Genomic DNA, 8,882 nt, shown 5'->3' on the forward strand with positions numbered 1-8,882 from the left:
GAGTGAGGCTCTGCAAACCCGTGCTGAATCTCTTTGTTGGAGGGCCCCATAAGATGCTAAAGCCACCCTGTAAGGCTGACGAAGAGAAGAGGGAGGCAAAAAAAATATTGGAAAATGATTCAATCATGGTTAGAACAAATGGTGGGAGACCAAATCTTGTTTAAACCGGAAATTTTTCTCCTAGGTATAATACCAGAAGGGTTTAAGAAAGATACACTTTATTTAATTATACATGTACTAACTGCAGCGCGCATAACTTATGCACAATATTGGAAAAAAGAAAATACACCATCAGAGCTAGATATAATCAGAAAAGTGTTGGCCTGTGTGGAAGCAGATAGGCTCACTCTTGAACTAAAAAATAAAGGGGACTCATAATATTTTGAAGTCTGGAACAGATTTTATGATTGGTGTAAGACAAGGTGACAAGATTGGAACAAACTGTATATATAGTGATTGGACAGAAGGATAGACAATGTATTAAGTAGGCTAATTGTTAATGGTTGAGACTAGCTGTATATAAAGTGAATCTATGTTCACTTCGACTTTGCGGTACTGCATTGTTTTAAATGTAAAAATAATAAAAATATATTGAAAAAAAAAGAGAAGAGGGGTGCCCTGAAGGTCACGGAGAGTGGTTGATCCAGGGCTAATCCCATGCTTGATCCAGGGCTAATTCCCTCTCATCCGACAATGGAGAGGCAGCCATAATGGCTGTCGTGAAGCTAGACAAAGAATGTGTTGGAGCTGTGTAGATGAACAATGACTGGAAGTGGGTGAGGTGATTAATTTTTTTAAAGTAAAACCTACCCTAAACAAAATAAATTCTGGAAAAGAGATTATTTGAAAAATTTGTTTAAGGAGTGAACAATTACAGAGAGAAAAATCACAGACCCGAAAGAAAAGATTCTAAGAGGAAAGCATAAAACCTTTAAAAACATTGAAAGATTGGGTTTTTAATTTTTATTGGCAGTAAGGCATTTTAAAATGCTGGAATTACTTGTCCGTAGTTTGATTATTTGTTTGAATAAGTACCAACAGAATCTGTCAGATTTTGTGCAATGTTGAAAGTTAAGCTGAAAGCGCTACCTACTGGTGAATAGAATAGACATTATACTCAAATAAACAACACCTGGAGGACTGCTGTGCTGTCTACTGCTCTATACCTATCTATTTTATGATTACTGGCGCCCTTATGGCGAGAACACAGGAGATTTAAATAAAGTGGTTTTCAAATACCAAAAGTTATGAACTTACAGAGTGGACTTAAGGAGACATTTAGAAATCTTCCTGGATTTGACTTGGGCAGGCCCTCTGGAAGCTTGACTGCAAAAGATAGTAGAGATAGAAGAAATACTTAGGTTAAACTGGAAAGATAGACATAAAGACCCAAGGGAGGATTTTGGGAGACAAGTAAAAAAATGAATAATTATTGAAATATTAAAATGGGCAAGAGATGATGGATACAGGAAATGTTTTGTAACACAAGATTGAGCTATAACAGAGGCAGAAACAAGAAATAGGGGGAATATTATTCTACATATTTCTATATAATATACTAAAAATAATAGCTAGATGTAAAAATTAGATGTTGAAAGATGGTGATACTATGTATGTTTTAATAATATTGTTATTGTCATTAGAAGGGTGGACTAAAATACTGAACTAAATAATGAAGGCCTATATTTTAACATAAATATGTATAATAACATTACAATTACATAAGTATGATTTAAGTAACAAATTATTAATACTACCATTATTACTTGTATCCAAATGAATGATAGCCAGATGCCTCACTATTCATGTATTGATATTGATGTATATTTAAAAATAAAATAAAATAAAAATATTTTGTTTAAATTAATATATCATTAAATTACTTAGCTAATGTGAAGATTGCTTTTCTTATGGGTTATTTATTTTCATGTAATTATAGAGGCAAACAAAGGTGTGCGTGCATGTGTGTGTGTGTGTGTATAAATTGGTAAAATACTTGTCCATTTTATTTATAATGTTTAAATACGTAAGTATTCTTTGACACAGATACTGTCTCTGCACCAGTGTCATCTTTTAAAAGATTTTTTTTACTCATGGTATCATACTTGGTTTACAATTAGATACATTTCTCATTTAATTTTCTAATATATATATTAGACTATATATATATAATGTCATCAGCAGGCAGATCCATATATATATATATATATATATATATATATATATATATATATATATATATATATATATATATATATATATATATATATATATATATACATACATACATACATACATACATACATACATACATACATACATACATACACACACACACACACACTATTTGCAGTTGGAACTAATGGACTGAGTTCAAATGATATATTTAACTTGATTAATCTATTTCTGGGTTCCCATTATATATTCAATATTTATACAATATAATGTGCTTGATTAGTTGTGTAACCAGATTTCTAATTACCTGGGCAAGTATGTCATGTTGGAAGACACTTGATTGTTTCATATTTATATATAAAGCCAGTCACATTACAAGTAGTTCTCAACTTGCAACAGTACATTTAGTAACCATTCAAAGTTACAATGGCACTGAAAAAAGTTGACATGGTCATTTTTCAGTTTCCCATGTCATGTGACCCCCTTTTGCGACTTGAGAAATACAGTCAGTAGAGAAGCCAGATTCACTTAACAATGTTATTACCCGTATATACTCGAGTATAGGCCGACCCGAATATAAGCTGAGGCACCTAATTTTACCACAAAAAACTGGAAAAGTTATTGACTCGAGTATAAGCCTAGGGTGGGAAATGCAGCAGCTACCGGTAAATTTCAAAAATAAAAATAGATACCAATAATGTTTTTGAATATTTATTTCAAAGAAAAACAGTAAACTAGTGGTGTATTCAATGAAATACTTCACTCACCTCATGATGCTGATGTCCCGCTGTGATGATGATGTCCCGTGCAGCCGCGGGAGCGATGTCCCGCCTCCTATGACACACGGCACAGTGATTCCTATCATTGGATCACTGTACCAGAGGAGGTGGGACATCGCTATGTGGCTGCTTGCCATAACAAGGAGGAGGTGGGACATCGTTGCAGAGCGGCAGGAGGGGGAGGAAGGGGAATCGTAAGACAGCCTGCATTACATTAGAACGTGAGGAGGGGGGATGGTGCGGTGCGCGCTGCGCGGCAAACTGACACAGAGGGAGGGGAAACTCACAGGGGCACTGGGCCATTCACGAGTGTCACCCAGCGGCATGGCCCCGCCCCTTTTTCTCCTCCATTTCGGGCAAATTTTTCACTGACTCGAGTATAAGCCGAGGCGGCTTTTTTCAGCCCAAAAAGTGGGCTGAAAAACTAGGCTTATACTCGAGTATATACAGTAACCTAACAAATACAATGATTCACACAACAATTATGGTAGGAAAGGTTGTAGAATGGAGCAAACTCCTTTAGAAAATGTTTCACTTAGCATTTGGGAGCTATTTTCGTCGTAACTCAAGGATTATCTTTATTTTGGACAGAAACTTTATACAGAGCTCAAAAAAGGAGTAACAACTATTAAGCCAAAAAAATGAAAGGCCTAGTTAAGAAAAAAAAACATAGGTAAACATATTGTATACCAATACCATTCACTATTACCTGCTCTCTAACTTTCCATCCTTGCAAATCAGATCTGTTAATATTAATCTATCTCTATTCATTACATATAATACTTGACTTACAACAGTACATTTAGTGACCATTGAAAGATACCACAGCCTTGAAAAAGTGACTTACAACCATTTTTCACACGATTGTTGTGATCACCTTTTGAGACCTTCTGACAAGCAAAGTCAGTGGGAAAGAAAGATTCATTTAATAACCCTCTTATTAAATTAAGAACTGCAGTGATTCATTTAACAAATGTGGCAAGCAAGATCATAAAATAGATCAAAATTCACTTAATATCTCAGCAACAGAAATTTTGGGCTCTGTTGTCATAAGTTGAGTTCTTTTCATTCTGTAAAATTAAATTACCATAAATTAGATTTTAATACAACCTTTCTCTTTTTTTAGTTTCTTACACATATCTGCCTCTTTTTTCATTGTATCCTATCCTATTTATTGTATCCTATCCTATTCTCCTTTACCATTTAGTACTTGTAAATTCCAAGTTTTACTCTTCCAAATATACAACATATAGTCATCAGCAGGCAGATCCACAGATACCTTGCTTCCCACCCTTTCCATTTCAAAAATCAACATTTTGATAGTCTGTCCTTGAAAGTAAATCATTGTGAAAAGAAATCAGGAGTTAAACTGCAGCACAATTAAATATAGCAATGCTTACTTAAAAATAAATCTAATTTAACTAATTTAATAAAAGTCCCAGGTATATTAGTATGGAACTGCACTCTGATTGTTAAACGGTAAACATTAACAGAGTTGGAAATGACTTTGGAGGTCATCTAGTCCAAACCCCTGCTCATGCAGACCAGAACTAGAGATTTGAACTGCCAAACTGCTGACCTTTCTGATTGACAAGCTCAATGTCTTAGCCACTGAGCCACCGGTCAGTTCTCAAATGAAATGTTTTAGAATGTTTATTTTAGCAATAAAACTTGAGATTGAGACTTTATGATTTCTACAATAATAAATCCAAGACAATATGAAATGTGATTTAAACATTTCTCTAAAACTGATGTTTCTGATATTTATTGTAGGCCCATTCTTATTCTTTTTATCTCAAATTATATTTTACCTGCCTAACCATTATTCTTCCTTGAATACACACCTTTTTCGGTATCAAAATTTCCCACGCACAGACATTTGTTTATTTCCAGTGTTGGCCTAATCACCAACCGTTGGATCCTGCTTTCAAAGTCGTGCTTCCTGGTAACGGTTGCTAGGCAGCCAAGTGAAGTTCTGTTATAAGGAGCATAATTTTAAATGATACTTCAGTTGATATGACTCTCAATTGGCTGTCTTTCCACTGGTTGCTATCCTAGTGCATATGACTTCCCCCTCCCCAACAGAACTAGTTCATATGAATCATCCCAAAACAGATTTATTCAAAAATCCAACAGTAAGACCATTGAAACAATGCTTGAAGAGATGGTGGGCAGCTCTTTATGTAAGGTGACCAGATTTTCAGATTGGTAAAGAGGGACACCATTGACCGGGGGGATCGAGGGGCTTGATTAAAAATTTTATATTTTGTCAAAAGCTCACAAAAGGCGATTAATGACCCCAGGACTGAAACCATCATAAATACGAATCTGTTGCCAAACAAAATTTAGATCACATGACCATGAGGATGCTGCAACGGTCGCTAAGGGTGAAAAATGGTCATCAGTCACTTTTTTCAATGCCATTGTAACTTTGGTCACTAAACATTTTCCCCATCCTCAAGACACCTCACTTCTTCCTTCCTTCATTCACCTTCACCTTATCCGTCTTCTGCTCTTTCCCTCTCTTCCTTCCTTTCTCCTTCCATCCTCTCTTTCCTCACTCACTCCCTTCCTCTTTTTCTCTTCCTTCCTCCTTCCATTCTTTCAGCTTCCTTTCTTTTGCCTATCTACCTTCTCTGTCTTTCTGCTCTTTCTATCTCTCTCTTCCCCTTCGCTTCTGTTCCTTCCTCCTTCCATCCTTTCTCCTTTCCTCCTTCCTATTTCTTCCTTCTTCCTTCCTTCTGCCTATCTACCTTCACCTTCTCTGTCTTTCTGCTCTTTCCCTGTCTTCCCCTTTCCTCCCTCCCTTCTTTCCTTTCTAGTTCCATCTTTTCTTCTTTCCTCTCTCTCCCTTTTTCTTCCTTCCTTCCTCCTTCCTCTTGCCTCTCTCTCCCTTTTTCTTCCTTCCTTCCTTCCTCCTTCCTCTTGCCTATCAACTTCATTCTCTTTACCTTTCTGCTCTTTCCCTCTTCCTCCTCTCTTCCTACCTCCTTCCCTCTTTTCTCTCTCCCTTCTTCTTTTTCTTCCTTCCTTTCTTCTTCCATCTTCCTCCTTCTCCTTCCTCCTTCTATTCTTTCTCCTTCCTTCCATCTTTTCTCCTTCCATCTTCTCCCCCCCTCCCTTCTTCTTTTCCTTCCCCCCTCCCTCCTTCCTTCCTCTCCTTCCCACTCTCTCCTTGGGAGGGGACAAAACCCAAGGGCTAAGGGGGTGGGGTGGGGGGCAGCAGAGACCAAATAAAGTCAGTAGATCTTATTAAAACTTTCCTATTTGTTGGATTGCATTGCTGCGAACTTATAAACCAAATCAGGGGAACATTTTGCAACCGAGGGTGCTGCAAGGAAAGTGGGGAGGGAGGCAGCTCTGCCATTTTGCAAGGAATGAGAAACGGTGCTTTAATCCGAAGGAACTGCAATCGGAACCACAGACGGAGAAAGAAAGAAAGATCCTTGTAGCACAAAACCCACCTTTGCATAGTTGTGAGAACATAGGTAAAACAAAACAAAAAAGCACCGCGCCCCCTCTGCCCTCTGAATGGGACTCAGCATGACTCTGATTTGAATAGAAGGACACGGGCGGGGAGATAAACACCTTCATTTGCATTCTCTGCGACCATGATGCTTTGCGAGGAACAATCCCAGGGGCTACCCGTGACTTTTTGCAGATTTTTCCTTTTGTGCTAAAAAAACAACAACAGGACTTTTTAAAAACGCCACAGAATGAGCTGTCCTCCTCCTACATCACTAACAGCTGGGGGCTCAGAAATCAGAGCAAAAAGCCAGTCTTCCATCTCTTCCCTCTTCTTGGATTCACTCTGAAGTTTCTTAAATCCCCCCACTCTCTCTCTGTATCTGTTTCTCTCTGTGTGTGGCTCTTTGTCTCTATCTCCCTCCGTCTCTCTCTCTCTGTCATTCTCTCTGTGTATCTGTCTCTCTGTGTCTCTCTCTCTCTCTCTGTGTCTCTCCTCCCTCCCTCCCTGTGTGTGTGTGTGTGTGTGTTTCTCACTCTGTGTGTGTGTCGCGCCTGTCGTCCTGGATCAGGTTGAGCTGCCTGTCTTTCTTCAGCACCTCCCAGGGGTGCACATCCATCATAAAATCCATCGGGTCATCCAAAGTTGCGGGGCTCAGCAGGACCTTGGCTGAATGCATGCAAATGCTCAAGTCCGCTGCTCACCACTCCTTAGCTAGTTGCAAAGTTCTCTCCAGAGATTCTGGCAGGCGGAGGCAGTGCTTGCCTCTCGAGCTTTGGCGAAGGGGATTTTTTCTGCGGGATGGAGCCTGGGCGGCAGGGAATTTCCCCGCCAAAATAGAAGGCGAGGCTTTCAAACTAGTCTGATCCTGCTTGAAAACGTTGCTGTGGCGGAGCAAAGGGTGCCCTGGCTGAAGATTCCCACTTTCAGTCGGTCTCTCGAATTCACCCCCCTCTTTTCTTTTCTACAGAAGGAAAGGGTTTTTTGACTGGGCAGCTCAACATGATTAAGGCCATTCTGCTCCTCCTTTGCGCTGCCCTCCTCTCTCTGATAGCCACCTGGTTAAAAAGGAGGAGGAGCCCATCGAGGAAGATGAGGAATGCGAGGGGGATCCCTGCCCCCGCAGATGGGCTCTGGACTAGCAGAGCCTCCTCTTCCTCCTTTTTAACCAGATGATCTTTGGCTGCTGCATAAGCCCATGGGCACAAGCTGCCCTCTTCTCTCTGATAGCCGCCTGGTTAAAAAGGAGGAGGAGGCTCCGCTGGTCTGGAGCCCATCTGCGGGGGGAGGGATCCCCCTTGCGTTCCTCATCTTCCTGGATGGGCTCCGACCCAGCAGAGTTGCCTCCTCCTTTTTAACCAGGCGGCTATCAGAGAGAAGAGGATAGGGCGTGCCCGTGGCCTTGTGCAGAACCCGAATTCTTGCCTCCTGTTCTTCGGCTGTTGCACAATCCCAAGGGCACGCGCTGCCCGGTTTGCTGAATCCAGCGTGGCTTCAGAGAAAGAAGGCATGCGAGAAAGCCCGCCCCCTCATCCCCGCTCCTGAACATTTGAATGAAGGAGGCTGCAGGCTCCTTTGTTCTCGGCTATGCGATTTTCTTTCGTTTTCTGCTGCCTGAACAAGTGAATGAGGCAGAGGGAGAATGAAAGGAGATTGCGTCCCTCCTGTCTCCCCGTTGCTCAGAAAAGCAACTCTGGGAAGGTCCTTTGGTGGCTGCAGGCGTTCTAGAACCTGCCTGCTAGCAAAGGACCTTCCCGAAGTTGCTTTTCTGAGCAACGGGGAGACAGAAGGAACAAAATACCAGCTGGCTGGGATGGGTATACAGGGCTGGGGCACTGTTCCCTCTAAGGTGCACGCCTGCGCGGCCGTGCACATAAAAAGAAATCCCCGCGCAGAGGTTTCTAACTGCCGCGCAGAGATTTCTACCAAAGCAAACGTGGGGAAGTCCTTTGCAGGCGGCTAGAACTGGCTGGCCGCAAAGGACCTCCCCAGACTTGTTTTGATGAGCCGCCAGTCCTCTTGCTTCTTCTCCTTCATCAGCAAAGCTCCCGCTGGCTTCCCGGCCCATGGCTTTGGCATCTCTCCCTCCACGCGGAGCACCTGAGCTGGCTCCTGCGTTATCCCTCCCCCTTCCTCCTCTGCCGTGCTTTTGAGGCCGCGGGAGCTAGTAGGAAAGCGGCTGAGCCGCCGCCTCCACCTCCGCCGCTTTCCTACTAGCTCCCGCGGCCTCAAAAGCACGGCAGAGGAGGAAGGGGGAGGGATAACGCGGGGGCCAGCTCAGGTGCTCCACGTGGAGGGAGAGACGCCAAAGCCATGGGCCGGGAAGCCAGTGGGAGCTTTGCTGGTGAAGGAGAAGAAGCAAGAGGACTGGCGGCTTTGAAATGCAACCCCTGCCTTGGTCCCGCCGGCCGCGGATTTGATTCGCCGTAAGTGGGGGCCGAACACATGCTGAGCCGACTTTG

Source organism: Thamnophis sirtalis, unplaced genomic scaffold (genome assembly GCF_051295495.1).
Source record: "Thamnophis sirtalis isolate CommonGarterSnake01/CBP01778 unplaced genomic scaffold, rThaSir2_p1.2 scaffold_4, whole genome shotgun sequence".
Lineage (NCBI taxonomy): Eukaryota > Metazoa > Chordata > Lepidosauria > Squamata > Natricidae > Thamnophis > Thamnophis sirtalis.